Source organism: Haliotis rufescens, unplaced genomic scaffold, assembly GCF_023055435.1.
Source record: "Haliotis rufescens isolate VD_foot unplaced genomic scaffold, xgHalRufe1.0.p SCAF_6, whole genome shotgun sequence".
In the NCBI taxonomy this organism is placed as follows: domain Eukaryota; kingdom Metazoa; phylum Mollusca; class Gastropoda; order Lepetellida; family Haliotidae; genus Haliotis; species Haliotis rufescens.
In genome coordinates, this window is record NW_025964334.1 from 48,795,681 (window position 1) to 48,812,141 (window position 16,461).

A 16,461-nucleotide genomic window follows, 5' to 3' on the forward strand; every position below is an offset into this window, starting at 1 on the left:
ATGCTCGTTAAACAGAGAAACACACTAACACTACTGTAAAACCGGGCTAGGTTATATTCACGTCTCCTCTTTTGTGTTTAAGATGAATTATGAAATATTTGTCCAAAACAAATTCAGACATGAAAAGGTCCAAATCACGAAAGTGCTTACGACCGAAATTAAAGTAATAAAATTTATTCGTTTAGTTTCCCGTATTAACTTAAAAGCGTAAGTCGAAATTAATAGTCTGTGAAAATTCCTCCAGTGTGATCTTATTAGAGATAAATGATTGGAGTCGGGATGGTAAGTATAATTTGATCGGAGGACAATTGGTCCCCTGTCCTCGTAACCCAGCAGGGCAGATTTTGGGGAGATCCTTTTTAAAACCATACCATTCTTGCTGATGCATGTCACGTTGGCTGGCCGTGCTAGTGTCATCTTGTACCCGCTCCCATTGAAAGTTCGTTTGTCTGTACGAGGTGGCATCGATTATTTCGTTGGCGTTGCTGTTGTGGTCTAGACAATGCCGCCTTGTCCTGCTACAAACACTCTCTCATAACAGAAGTAATGATGCTTAAATATATGATAGTGAAATAATAATAAAAGAGAATGAACAAATGCATGTTTGTTTGTTTGTTGTTTAAGGCCGCACTCAACAACATTCCAGCTATATGACGGCGGACTGTGTACAGTCGAGTCTGGACTAGACAATCCAGTGATTGACATCATGAGCATCGATCCACGCAATTAGGATACGATGAAGGCATCAACCAAGTCAGCGAGCCTGACCATCCGTTCCCGTTACTCGCCTTTTACGACAAGTATAATCGCCTTTTAGGGGCGGTCGGGTAGCCTAGGGGTTAAAGCGTTCGCTCGTCACGCCGAAGACCCGCGTTCGATTGTGTGTGAAGCCCATTTTTGGTGTCCCCCGCCGTGAAATTGCTGGTATATTGCTAAAAGCGACGTAAAACCATACTCACTCACTCATAGTCGCAAGTTACGGGGAGCATGGGTTGCTGAAGACCTATTTTATCCTCACGGGTCTGAAAACACCAGGCTAGTTTGTTAAGGATATACTTTAGCCTCAATTTTTGTTTTTTCATGTCTTTGTTGTTTTACGCCGCAATATTCCAACGCAATGACAGCGGCCTATAAATAATCGAGTCTGGGCCCACACAATCATGTGATCGATAGTATGAGCAACTGTCTACATCACTGATTCGATCCCTCTTACGACCAGCAGAGGTTGTTGGGGGCCTCTTCTGACCTGGAGGGGCGGTCGGGTAGCCTAGTGGTTGAAGCGTTCGATCGTCACGCCGAAGGCCCCCGTTCGATTCCCGACATGGGTACAATGTGTGAAGCCCATTTCTGGTGTCCCACGTCGTGATATTGCTGGAATATTGCTAAAAGCGGCGTAAAACTATACTCACTCACTCACTCTAACCTGGAATCCCCACAGAGACTGTAGCCGAAAAAACCAGTATGAGGTGAGGTGAGGTAAGGTGAGGTGAGGTGAGGTGAGGTGAGGTGGGGTAACATGGGGTTTAACGTCGCGTTGTCGCGTTCAAGATCACTGCACTTATATATCGACGTGCATGCGCACGTCTGCGTGGTCGTGTGTGTGTCTGCTCGAACTAGTTCGGACTAATGTCGCGTTCAAGATCACTGCACTTATATATCGACGTGCATGCGCGCGTGTGCGTGTGTGTGTGTGCGTGTGTGTGTGCGTGTGTGCGTGTGTGTGTGTGTGTGTGTGTGTGTGTGTGTGTGTGTGTGTGTGTGTGTGTGTGTGTGAACTAGTTCGGACTAATGGTGACATTATCGTGCTTGCCCACTAGATACTATGCTGCAGTTTAACATGAATACCCCACCGCGACGCAGTATAGTGACACCGAGCCGATCGGTCCTTCTATTAGACCCTTAATGCCGAGCACCAGGCAGGGTAACAACAAGTACCATCTGTTAACGTCTTTTTGGTATGACGCGGCAAGGGAAATAATGCTTGAGTGAGTGAGTCGGGCTTGACGCCTCCTTGAACAGTATTCCATTTATATCACGACCTGTCAGCTAAATGTTGGAGGAAAACCCGAAGTGATGCAAGTTCCAGACGATTACGACTTTGGTGAAACACGGGTATGGCGCTAACAAACCTTCAAACATAACCGGGTCGAGTCAGGATTCGAACCTAGTCATAGGTTTCTGACGTGCCCAAGAGTGGCAATTCTACGTAGCTAGCTGCAGCGCCTTAGACGAGTAGGCCTCCCGTGCCCCCTGAGACACGATGAAAAAGAAAGGAAATATTAAAAATGACACGGTGGGTACATAGCAAGACCATGACAAAGAAACCATGATGCACAGATGGGGTTAATTTTTTTTAGCTACTGGATGGGGCACTCAATATGTTGTGATTTCTAGGAATAGGAATAACAATACTCATAATAATTATTAAATATTGAACTGACGCATTTTCAGATACATTTGAAGGTAGAACAAACACGAGTACACATTTCAGGTTGTTGCTGTTGTTGTTGCTGTTGTTGCTGCTGCTGTTGTTGTCCTCGGAGTTTTATAACAGTATTATACATTTCAGCATCCCTTTGGAACGCGATGTGGTGTAAACTACCGGGCAAAAGAAAGTACACACTTTGGACCTGACCAAAAAGTGACAAAATGAATTACAGTAAACTACGGTTATAACGAACACGCTTATAACGAACTGCCGGATATAACGAACTTACTTTTTTGTCCCGACTGTTTGCTGTAGTTATGCTGTATATATGCATATAACGAACCACGGCTACAACGAACTAAAATTAGTGGTCCCTTTGAGTTCGTTATAACCGTAGTTTACTGTAAAACGTTTCTAGGCTGAAAACAGTGGCCGAAACACTACAAACACAACTATGATACCCGTAATCAATACATCACCGTCGCATTGTTGTTTCACTTTTTGTCAACATCAACATGGGTGTATACTTTCTATGCCCGTAAGGTTTGTCTATTTTCGCAATCACATAACTATGCTGAATGGCCGTATAGGCCCGTTGGTTGAGGGCACCTCAATTCGCAGTGCACAGTTGTGTCCCTCAGCCGTACCAGGATCCGCTGATCAAGGGGTCGCATTCCTTATTCGCAAAGATTGAAAATATATCTGTCCACTTTGAGGCGTATTTAACTAAAGAGGGAAACACTTACACCATTAAACCCAATATGCATAAAATGAATTTACTTTTCAATAATTTTACGACTAGGAACATTGAAAAACTGTCCAAATTCTGTAAAATCATCATGTCATTGTTTAAACCTATCAAGTAACTCTCCCTCTTTTTGAATTGCACATATATTGCTACCATCTGTATAAATATGCATGCATGCTCGGCCAAGATGTTTTTGTATATATTCTATATTTATATGTATATGTATTATGTTTTTGAAATAATTTTGTACCTCTGATGCCGCTGATAGCGGCCTGAGTGTAAATAAAGTTCAGTTCAGTTCAGTTCAGTTCAGTTCAGTTCAGTCATCGTGAGCTTTCCCAACGTTTAACTGACAGCCGTAATATAACCGAAGACTCTCTCACTATGACGACGTGACTTAACCGCAGTGTTAACGACTACCGCATAAAACCACCGAATCGCCAAAGCAATATCAGAAAGCATTTCTTAAAAAAAAGATAAAAAAATATGCTGCTAAAGAATGTATTCTTTTGTGTCGCTGCGTCTTCACATATGCGTCTGTTGTAAGCATAAGACTTTAATCATATAGTGCTCGGCTAGCTATGTCGACGTCAGTGAACTCGCTGTATACAGTACAATAGTGTTGTGCCTACACCGACTGCTTGTAAGAAACCATTGATGTAATGGCCGGCTAAATAACCGCATAGTTGTCATGCATAACTGAGTGCAGTGTTGAGGCACGCCGAGAAATACATAACCATACATGGAAACATTACAGTTCAAATTTTATAACAGCAACTTTAGATAATTAATCGGGATGGTGTCTTTAAGCTGCAACCATATTAGGCCAGGAATTAGCCGAGTAAAGAGACACGCTGTTATTGAAACACGCGATTTGCGTCTGTACTTATTAACACTTAAATTATGAGAACTGTTGATTTTGCTTCCGGAATCAACCACGCCAGACGCCTATGATTGTGGGTTCGAATCCCGGTTCGCCAATTGTGTTTCTAGGTTTGTCGGAGCCATACCCGTACTCGTGGGTTTCACCAAAGTGGTAAATGTCTGAGACATTCTTGGGTTTCTCCCACATTAAGCGGAAACACCGACATAAAGCTGGAATACTGTTGGCGTTAAACCTTACTCTCTCACTCACTCACACTCAGGGCAACGCCTGCTACATTGATGCTTAAGAAGAAAAACCAAATCATTTACAACACGAAGTTCGTGTACCCGATCCAGTCGTTTAATACCGTCCCGCCAGCTGATGAAAAACACATTTTGGCCGTTTAAACCAACTTTCTCAACTACTTTCATACCTGTCCACGCTAAAAGAACATACATACATAACTGCGCAAGCATGAAACAAGACCGGGGGAAAAACTGACCCCTGGCTACCCTCTGTAACACCTGACCAGGTGAACCCTGTCCACTATTTGCACTGGTCAGTCTGTTGGTGCTGACCACTGACTCCTGGTCAACACAGCTTTAATTCCTCTGTTGATGAGTGTTAATTAATACAGCTGGCGTCACCAGGGTCGTGCTTTGATGCAAAGACTTCACGAACAGGAGACACTGACACCCTTGTTCATTATGTTAAAGCGTAGTTGGCTCAGTGCAGCGTGATGCGTCCTTGGCGCAGACCAACATGCAGGGAATTGTTTTCTCGGTAATTCGGGTGACGGTGATAACTCACACGCCGATTACGGAGATATTTGCGAAGAAGAGAGTAATTATTTCCCATGAAGTGCTTCTCGTTCAGTCACGCGTTCGCAAATCGTAAACTGGCTGCAAGATCCATCACGCACGTGAAGTTTGGAGGAGACAATGGTAGCGTTCTTTGATGTCCAGGAGCTGTGTGGAGAACAGACTTGAGTTATGGTGTCATGTGTCTGGGTATGAAGCATGGCAGTAGACCACATCAGGACCACCTCAGAACCACCGCCCACACACGGTGCCATCATGTCTCTTACATCCATCGATCGGAAAATTATTTCGGCAATTGAATTTTTGTTTCCCTGTGTTAGGTAAAACGACCGGTTTTAAAGTGAGTGAGTGAGTGACTGACTGAGTATGGTTTTACACCGTTTTTAGCAATATTCCAGCAATATCACGGCGGGGGACACCAGAAATGGGCTTCACACATTGTACCCATGCCGGGAATAGAATCACTATTCTACCCGACCGCCCGGGTTTTAAAGATAGTCATGATTGTCTGATTAAACGGAAACATTTCATGCTGAAACTGCATGTCTATCAAACTGTATGTATTAACCATACCTTATTAACCATATGTTCAGGTGATTTTTATATGAACAATTGACTTGCCTTTGCATGTGCTTGGGACGGTGCCACCGGTGGGTCAGAAAACGCTCATCGTTTCGCGAACACCTGGGCCCACTTGCACAAAGCGATCTTAGCGCTACGACTATTGTAAGCCTATGTTAAAGTATGGGAGTTAAGATCATCTTAGCGCTAAGATCGCTTTGTGCAAGTGGGCCCTGGTATCATCACTATTTGACGAACACATGCTCATGATATAGTCTGAATTGTACAATGGATTTCTTGAAAATGTTTCTAGTCGTTTTTAATTAAGTTGACTGACTGGAAATGAAGGAGCGAGTCAGGGGACCAAGTCATTTTGAAAATAAGCTCCCAATGAGAACTTTATTATCTGTTTTCATGCCCTCAGTAAATATAACACGACAACGTCAGCAGTCTCGATTATCTGCCGAAACGGATTCCAAAGGGTATAGAGTGAGTGAGTGAGTTGGGTTTAACGCCGCTTTTAACAGTATTCCAGTTATATCGCGGCGTGTCAGCTTAATGTGGGAGGAAAGCCCGAAGTGATGCAGGTCTCAGACGTTTACCACTTCGGTGAAACCCACGAGCACGGGTATGGTGCTGACAAACCTAGAAACATAATCGGGGCGAACCGGGATTCGAACCCACAATCATAGGTTTCTGGCGTGCCCAAGGGACGCAACTCTGCACAGCGAATCGCGGCGCCTTAGACGACTGAGCCACCCGTGCCCTCACCCCCAATCTGTCAATCTATTGGCACCGTGGTCTGTTTCTGGTTCGGGGGTCTTCTTGTTCAAGCCCCTTTATAACCTGCACAAGCTCTCCCTAAGTGTCTACCAAACTTATAGCAGTGATTTTGCAAACATCTTAGAATCAAATAGCGGATTCATTTGCACATTTTCACTTCAATCCAAACAAAATTAACCGTTACTGATCATATGGATATATAGCGGAGCGCAGGGTCTGTATCGGAAAACACGAGACTGTCGCCCGAAAATACCCTACTTAGTCTCCACCTCTGAGACCAACTTCCCTACACCCCACCCCACCCCAACCCCCATACCCCCAAGTCTGCCTCCAAGACCCGACCCGAGAGAAAGAAAAATTAAAAAGGGGTGCAACTCAAGTCTAGAATGATTTGGCAAGTCTAGATTGCCTCAGCTCTAGGATTGTTCTGGGCTCTATTTGGTTTTATTTTTTTAACTTTGTAGACACATATTTTTAAATAAGATAACTTTTTTTCTGGGACTAAATGCAAACAAACCCGCCCCCAACCTCGACCCCCACCTCTCCTTTCCCCTCCCCTCCCCTCCCCTCCCCTCCCTACGTCGACGTGCAGTGGTGGAGCATAGAACACAGTGCGATCCCACAGAGTGACGGGGGACCATTACATACTTGACTGTCACTATACATGCCTAACGCGCCCTGATAATCCCCGAACAATACGTAACCGGATTATACAAGGCGGACACACCCATAAAATCTGATTGTAATCGAGTAGACACAAGACTCTACCTATCTCTCCTGTAGTTTGTAATGTAACTTTAGATCCAAGGTCGCTATTTAACACGAGAGACTCGTCCAGCGCAGACCCCAGCGGGAAGGGATATTGTACTTCGTTATTTGTCAGCACGCTTGGAGACAGTTAAGAGGAAATCGCGTTGTCTTGTGTTACCGAATCCTTCTTGGTCTAATGAAATATAATCTTTGTAACTTCTTAAATGGTATTTTATTTGGACTACAATTTATAGGGTGGATTAAACTAATGTCACAGTTAGAAGGCAATGACCGGATGAAAACCGATCAGATTGTTCAATATATCATACAGGAAGTCTCAAGTATCGTACAGCTTCAATTGGTAAAACGCTTTTCTTTTGTCTATATTAAAAAAACATTTTTCATAATCATAAGCAAAAGTCCCGTCTTGTCCTGCAGATGGTAAACAAAATGTGATTTGAAAAGTAAAACTTATTTCAGAGTACCATTTCTTGTTTCTATTATATTTTTGGCGAAAATATTTTATACTTAAAGGTCAGAGTGAGTGAGTGAGTGAGTGAGTGAGTGAGTGGATGGGTGGGTTTGAGTGGGTGGGTGAGTGAGTGGGTGAGTGAGTGAGTGAGTGAGTGAGTGAGTGAGTGAGTGAGTGAGTGAGTGAATGAGTGAGTGAGTGGGGGTGGGTGGGTGAGTGAGTGAGTGAGTGAGTGAGTGAGTGAGTTGGGTTTAACACCGCTTTAAACAGTATTCCAGTTACACCACGGCGTGTCAGCTTAATGTGGGAGGAAAGCCCGAAGTGATGCAGGTCTCAGATGTTTACCACTTTGGTGAAACCCACGAGCACGGGTATGGTGTTGACAAACCTACCTGCTGCTTAAGTAAGATAACCCTTTCTTTTCCAGATATCACATCGCACAAATCACAACTTCAAACTTTCACCCACAAACAAGGTCGTGTATATTTTTCACACTAATATAGATATATTATGACAACACCCTCCACTCGATGTTTTAATAGGCTAAACATCAGCCCTATCGAGTATATAAATAGCATTATATTCAAAACACATTGTTAAGTCTTGTCCAGTTTCTGTGCCATGGACTTCTGATATTATCTTAGTGTTTTGAAACGGGTCCTGCTGATTTCCAACTCATTTATGCTACGTTTTTAACCCCCAAATATATATATATCGATGTTTGTTGACGATCTCCTTTGACGTGAGTATAAATAGACACACATGACTGTCTGAACATCGTCACAACGAGCTCTGAATGGGGTGTTGAAATGTGTTATAATTGTAGTTTGTTACTTGTTTGAAACAATACCCGCCATTTTGGATTTTACCTCTGAATATATGTACATGTAAAACACGTAGTACGTTATATCAGTGTTCGTTATAACCGTTAGTACGTTGTAGCAGTGTTCGTTATAACGTTTAGTACGTTGTATCAGTGTTCGTTATAACGTTAAGTACGTTATATCAGTGTTCGTTATAACGTTTAGTACGTTGTATCCGTGTTCGTTATAACCTTTAGTACGTTGTATCAGTGTTCGTTATAACGTTAAGTACGTTATATCAGTGTTCGTTATAACGTTTAGTACGTTGTATCAGTGTTCGTTATAACGTTTAGTACGTTGTATCCGTGTTCGTTATAACGTTTAGTACGTTGTATCCGTGTTCGTTAAACGTTTAGTACGTTGTATCCGTTTTCGTTATAACGTTTAGTACGTTGTATCCGTGTTCGTTATAACGTTTAGTACGTTGTATCCGTGTTCGTTAAACGTTTAGTACGTTGTATCCGTGTTCGTTATAACCTTTAGTACGTTGTATCCGTCTTCGTTATAACCGTTAGTACGTTATATCACTGTTCGTTATAACCCTTTACTACGTTGTATCAGTGTTCGTTATAACGTTTAGTACGTTATATCCGTGTTCGTTATAACGTTTAGTACGTTGTATCGGTGCTTGTTATAACGTTGATTACGTTGTATCTGTGCTTGTTATAACGTTTAGTACGTTGTATCCGTGTTCGTTATAACCTTTAGTACGTTGTATCCGTCTTCGTTATAACTGTTAGTACGTTATATCACTGTTCGTTATAACCCTTTACTACGTTGTATCAGTGTTCGTTATAACGTTTAGTACGTTATATCCGTGTTCGTTAAAACGTTTAGTACGTTGTATCGGTGCTTGTTATAACGTTGAGTACGTTATATCCGTGTTTGTTATAACGTTTAGTACGTTGTATATGTGCTTGTAATAATATTTAGTACATTGTATCCGTGCTTGTTATAAGTTTTAGTACAATGTATCCGTGATTGTTATAACGTTTAGTACGTTGTATCTGTGCTTGTTATAGTGAGTGAGTGAGTGAGTGAGTGAGTTGGGTTTAACGCCGCTTTTAACATTATTCCAGTTATATCGCGGCGTGTCAGCTTAATGTGGGAGGAAAGCCCGAAGGGATGCAGGTCTCAGACGTTTACCACTTCGGTGAAACCCACGAGCACGGGTATGGTGCTGACAAACCTAGAAATATAATCGGGGCGAACCGGGATTCGAACCCACAATCATAGGTTTCTGGCGTGTCCAAGGGACGCAACTCTGCACAGCGAATCGCAGCGCCTTAGACGACTGGGCCACCCGTGCCCCCTTGTGCTTGTTATAACGTTTAGTACGTTGTATCTGTGCTTGTTATAACGTTTAGTACGTTGTATCTGTGCTATTTATAACGTTTAGTACGTTGTATCTGTGCTTGTTATAACGTTTAGTACGTTCTTTCAGGGTTCGTTATAACGTTTAGTACGTTGTATCCGTGTTCGTTATAACGTTTAGTACGTTGTATCTGTGCTATTTATAACGTTTAGTACGTTGTATCCGTGTTCGTTATAACGTTTAGTACGTTGTATCTGTGCTATTTATAACGTTTAGTACGTTGTATCCGTGTTCGTTATAACGTTTAGTACGTTGTATCTGTGCTATTTATAACGTTTAGTACGTTGTATCCGTGTTCGTTATAACGTTTAGTACGTTGTATCTGTGTTTGTTATAACGTTTAGTACGTTATATGTGTGTTTGTTAAAACGTTTAGTACGTTATATGTGTCTGTAGTAGACCACCAAGCCTTGAACGATACGTCGAGATACTAAATATCAAATATCAAGAGAACCCCCGATAATGGTCTTAGTCCGTGGTATAGTGGATAGTGCATCTGCCCGGAGGGCGGAAAGTCGGTGGTTCAAATATAAAAAATACCAAAATACGTTAAAAGTGGTACTTGTTGTTACCCTGCCTGGCGCTCGGTATTAAGGGGATAAAACGAGGACCGGTCGGCTCGGAGTCAGTATACTGTGTTTGTGTGGGGTATTCATGTTAAACTGCGGCATGGTATCTCAGTGGGCTAGCACTATAAACCCGACATTAGTCCGGACCAAATACAAGCACGCACGCACGCACACGCGCACACGCATACACACTCACGCACGCGCGCACGCACACAGGCACACACGAACACGCACGCACACACACACACATACACGTTGATTGCTAGCATGATAGAATGAATAATAGGTTGCTACATGATTGGACGCTAGTTGCTTGGAACAACACCGTCCGGACTCTCGGCGTATTACTTTTACACTATAAACATGTTATGGACAGGTATAGGGCGGTGGGGTAGCCTAGTGGTTAAAGCGTTCGCTCGTCACGCCGAAGACCCGGGTTCTATTCCCCCCTTGGTACAATGTGAAACCCATTTCTCGTGTCCCCCGTCGTGATATTGCTGGAATATTACAAAAAGCGGCGTGAAACCCAACTCACTCGCTATAGACAGGCCAAAGAAGTACTTGCACGGTAGCAAACCCTATGAACATTTCTCTATTTTCACTAAGAATGTCAATTGCAAATCCTTAATCTTAAACGACCAATACCACGACGCCAACCTAATTTTGACAAAGGTTGTAGATCAACAATGATGTCAGTTTCAAGTAGGTTTCAAAAGTGTGACAGTCAAATAATTTAGATTCTCTATAGATGTGTTGTCCTTTCAGATTCAATTAGAGCAACATTCATTGGATTTTTGCATCGCGTTTCAAAGCGGCCACCTCGAAAGGTGTTGGGGAAGCCACACCACCGCACAATGCTACCTCGGGAGATCTAATCCTTAAATTGACAGTGTACAATTTCAAAATTTCGACACATTTTAAAAGATTTTTGTCACGCAATAATAATAAACGACAACCAAAAAAACGTACCCGGGGCAGAGCACTTTGAAATGTTTATGTTACTCACATATTAATACCCTGCGTCACATTATTAATCTGAACATAACGTATGTATGAATACATCGAAGAAAGAAAATACCTTCATCTTCCAGAGCGATGTGGAAGAGAGTCGAGGTTAATCCTCCCCATTCATACCCCCCTATCACCTTAGACAGGGTAATTATGCGGCTTGTATTGGGGAGGGTGTAATGTTTACAGAACCGCGCATGTTCCCTGGCTCTGCTCTCCCGTCCCTGAAGCTGAAGGCGTCTTAACTCGCCCAAGTTAATCGGCATCAACGTTGACGCCAGCGGTCCTCCGTGTTTCGCAATATCCCAAGGTTCTGTCATTTTCGTTTATTATAAAAGTTGAGAATTTGAAGAAAAAAATACGAACGTGTTGTCTGTTAACTAGCCGCAGGGATGGGGAGGGGTAATATTGTCATAATAAATCTATATTTCCGTGTTGATGAGTGTAAAAAATATACACGACCTTTGGTTGGGGGTTAAAGTTGTAGAAAGATGTTACTGTGAGCGTTGTGATTTTTGAAATTCTCTTTTCATGGGGATTTGTCGGCGTTAATGAGGTCCTGGGGGGAGGGGGGTATTTCCGATAGGCTGTAGGTTGGCATGGGGACGAGTTATGTGGGGGATATTGAGGGGTAAGAAAGAGTCAGGTGGCCTGTATACGATGTACGGGGAGCTTTGTCGGGGTACTGTCGCTTACTGGGAGGATCCTTGTCAGGGTTGTTTCTGATAGAGTTTGGAAAATACAAAGATATGGAACCATCATGATATATCAATATCATCCAAATCACGCTAATCGAAGGTTCAGTTGTTCGTACGATATACCAAGATACTGATAACCACAACGCCCATTCGGTCTATAGTCCCTATACAGTCAGATGTGACTTGGTCTAGAGTCCCTCTATAGTCAGAAGTGACTTGGTCATAGTCCCTCTACAGTCAGATGTGACTCGGTCAATAGTCCCTCTACAGTCAGATGTGACTCGGTCAATAGTCCCCCTACAGTCAGATGTGACTCGGTCAATAGTCCCTCAACAGTCAGATGTGACTCGGTTAATAGTCCCTCTACAGTCAGATGTGACTCGGTCTACAGTCCCTCTACAGTCAGATGTAACTCGGTCTATAGTCCCTCTACAGTCAGATGTGACCCAGCCTATAGTCCCTCCACAGTCAGATATAACTCGGTCTATAGTCCCTCTACAGTCAGATGTAACTCGGTCTATAGTCCCTCTACAGTCAGATGTGACTTGGTCTATAGTCCCTCTACAGTCAGATGTGACTTGGTCTATAGTCCATCTACAGTCAGATGTGACTCGGTTTATAGTCCCTCTACAGTCAGATGTAACTCGGTCTATAGTCCCTCTACAGTCAGATGTGACTTGGTCTACAGTCCCTCTACAGTCAGATGTGACTTGGTCTATATTCCCTCTACAGTCAGATGTGACTTGGTCTATAGTCCAACTACAGTCAGATGTGACTTGGTCTATAGTCCAACTACAGTCAGATGTGACTTGGTCTATAGTCCATCTACAGTCAGATGTAACTCGGTCTACAGTCCCTCTACAGTCAGATGTGACCCAGCCTATAGTCCCTCTACAGTCAGATGTAACTCGGTCTATAGTCCCTCTACAGTCAGATGTAACTCGGTCTATAGTCCCTCTACAGTCAGATGTGACTCGGTCTATAGTCCCTCTACAGTCAGATGTGACTCGGTCAATAGTCCCTCTACAGTCAGATGTGACTCGGTCTATAGTCCCTCTGCAGTCAGATGTGACTTGGTCTATAGTCCATCTACAGTCAGATGTAACTCGGTCTATAGTCCCTCTACAGTTAGATGTGACTCGGTCTATAGTCCCTCTACAGTCAGATGTAACTCGGTCTATAGTCCCTCTACAGTCAGATGTGACCCAGCCTATAGTCCCTCCACAGTCAGATATAACTCGGTCTATAGTCCCTCTACAGTCAGATGTAACTCGGTCTATAGTCCCTCTACAGTCAGATGTGACTCGGTCTATAGTCCCTCTACAGTCAGATGTGACTTGGTCTATAGTCCATCTACAGTCAGATGTAACTCGGTCTATAGTCCCTCTACAGTCAGATGTGACTCGGTCTATAGTCCCTCTACAGTCAGATGTGACTTGGTCTATAGTCCATCTACAGTCAGATGTGACTTGGTCTATAGTCCATCTACAGTCAGATGTGACTTGGTCTATAGTCCCTCTACAGTCAGATGTGACTCGGTCTATAGTCCATCTACAGTCAGATGTGACTTGGTCTATAGTCCATCTACAGTCAGATGTGACTCGGTCTATAGTCCCTCTACAGTCAGATGTGACTCGGTCTATAGTCCCTCTGCAGTCAGATGTGACTTGGTCTATAGTCCATCTACAGTCAGATGTAACTCGGTCTATAGTCCCTCTACAGTTAGATGTGACTCGGTCTATAGTCCCTCTACAGTCAGATGTGACCCAGCCTATAGTCCATCTACAGTCAGATGTGACCCAGCCTATAGTCCCTCTACAGTCAGATGTGACTTGGTCTATAGTCCCTCTACAGTCAGATGTGACTTGGTCTATAGTCCCCCTACAGTCAGATGTAACTCGGTCTATAGTCCCTCTACAGTCAGATGTGACTCGGTCTATAGTCCCTCTACAGTCAGATGTGACTTGGTCTATAGTCCATCTACAGTCAGATGTGACTTGGTCTATAGTCCATCTACAGTCAGATGTAACTCGGTCTATAGTCCATCTACAGTCAGATGTGACTTGGTCTATAGTCCATCTACAGTCAGATGTGACTCGGTCTATAGTCCCTCTACAGTCAGGTGTAGCTCGGTCTATAGTACCTCTACAGTCAGATGTGACTCGGTCTATAGTCCCTCTACAGTCAGATGTGACTCGGTCTATAGTCCCTCTACAGTCAGGTGTAACTCGGTCTATAGTACATCTACAGTCAGATGTGACCCAGCCTATAGGGACTCTACAGTCAGATGTAACTCGGTCTATAGTCCCTCTACAGTCAGATGTGACTCGGTCTATAGTCCCTCTACAGTCAGATGTGACTTGGTCTATAGTCCATCTACAGTCAGATGTGACTTGGTCTATAGTCCATCTACAGTCAGATGTGACTTGGTCTATAGTCCCTCTACAGTCAGATGTGACTCGGTCTATAGTCCATCTACAGTCAGATGTGACTTGGTCTATAGTCCATCTACAGTCAGATGTGACTCGGTCTATAGTCCCTCTACAGTCAGATGTGACTCGGTCTATAGTCCCTCTGCAGTCAGATGTGACTTGGTCTATAGTCCATCTACAGTCAGATGTAACTCGGTCTATAGTCCCTCTACAGTTAGATGTGACTCGGTCTATAGTCCCTCTACAGTCAGATGTGACCCAGCCTATAGTCCATCTACAGTCAGATGTGACCCAGCCTATAGTCCCTCTACAGTCAGATGTGACTTGGTCTATAGTCCCTCTACAGTCAGATGTGACTTGGTCTATAGTCCCCCTACAGTCAGATGTAACTCGGTCTATAGTCCCTCTACAGTCAGATGTGACTCGGTCTATAGTCCCTCTACAGTCAGATGTGACTTGGTCTATAGTCCATCTACAGTCAGATGTGACTTGGTCTATAGTCCATCTACAGTCAGATGTAACTCGGTCTATAGTCCATCTACAGTCAGATGTGACTTGGTCTATAGTCCATCTACAGTCAGATGTGACTCGGTCTATAGTCCCTCTACAGTCAGGTGTAGCTCGGTCTATAGTACCTCTACAGTCAGATGTGACTCGGTCTATAGTCCCTCTACAGTCAGATGTGACTCGGTCTATAGTCCCTCTACAGTCAGGTGTAACTCGGTCTATAGTACATCTACAGTCAGATGTGACCCAGCCTATAGGGACTCTACAGTCAGATGTAACTCGGTCTATAGTCCCTCTACAGTCAGATGTGACTTGGTCTATAGTCCATCTACAGTCAGATGTGACTCGGTCTACAGTCCCTCTACAGTCAGTTGTGACTCGGTCTATAGTCCCTCTACAGTCAGATGTGACTCAGCCTATAGTCCCTCTACAGTCAGATGTGACTTGGTCTATAGTCCATCTACAGTCAGATGTGACTTGGTCTATAGTCCATCTACAGTCAGATGTGACTTGGTCTATAGTCCCTCTACAGTCAGATGTGACTCGGTCTATAGTCCCTCTACAGTCAGATGTGACTTGGTCTATAGTCCATCTACAGTCAGATGTGACTTGGTCTATAGTCCATCTACAGTCAGATGTAACTCGGTCTATAGTCCATCTACAGTCAGATGTGACTTGGTCTATAGTCCATCTACAGTCAGATGTGACTCGGTCTATAGTCCCTCTACAGTCAGGTGTAGCTCGGTCTATAGTACCTCTACAGTCAGATGTGACTCGGTCTATAGTCCCTCTACAGTCAGATGTGACTCGGTCTATAGTCCCTCTACAGTCAGGTGTAACTCGGTCTATAGTACATCTACAGTCAGATGTGACCCAGCCTATAGGGACTCTACAGTCAGATGTAACTCGGTCTATAGTCCCTCTACAGTCAGATGTGACTTGGTCTATAGTCCATCTACAGTCAGATGTGACTCGGTCTACAGTCCCTCTACAGTCAGTTGTGACTCGGTCTATAGTCCCTCTACAGTCAGATGTGACTCAGCCTATAGTCCTTCCACAGTCAGATGTGACTTGACATATAGTCTCTCTTGAGTCATATATGGCTTGACCTCTTGTCCGCGTACATTCAGATATGACTTCACCTAGCCTATTCTACAGTCAGATATGACTTGATATATAGTCCGACAGCAGTCAGTTAGTCAACTTAGAATCAGATGAGACTCGGACTAAACATGTACATATAGTTCGTCTACAGTCAGACGAGTTGACGTGAGCTTTTATAATGAGTGAGTGAGTGAGTATGGTTTTACGCCACTTTTAGCAATATTCCAGCAATATCACGGCGGGGGAAACCAGAACTGGGCTTCACACATTGAACCCATGTCGGGAATCGAACCCGGGTCTTCTGCGTGACGAGCGAACGCTTTAACCACTAGGCTACCCGACCGCCCCTGGGCTTATATAAAGATCCATGCGTCAGATGCGAAATGCCCAGGGCTTACACAAGGATATAGCGACTTATCCATTAATTCAGAATCACCCCTCTTAAAACATAAACCACGTAATGAACACACTCAACTC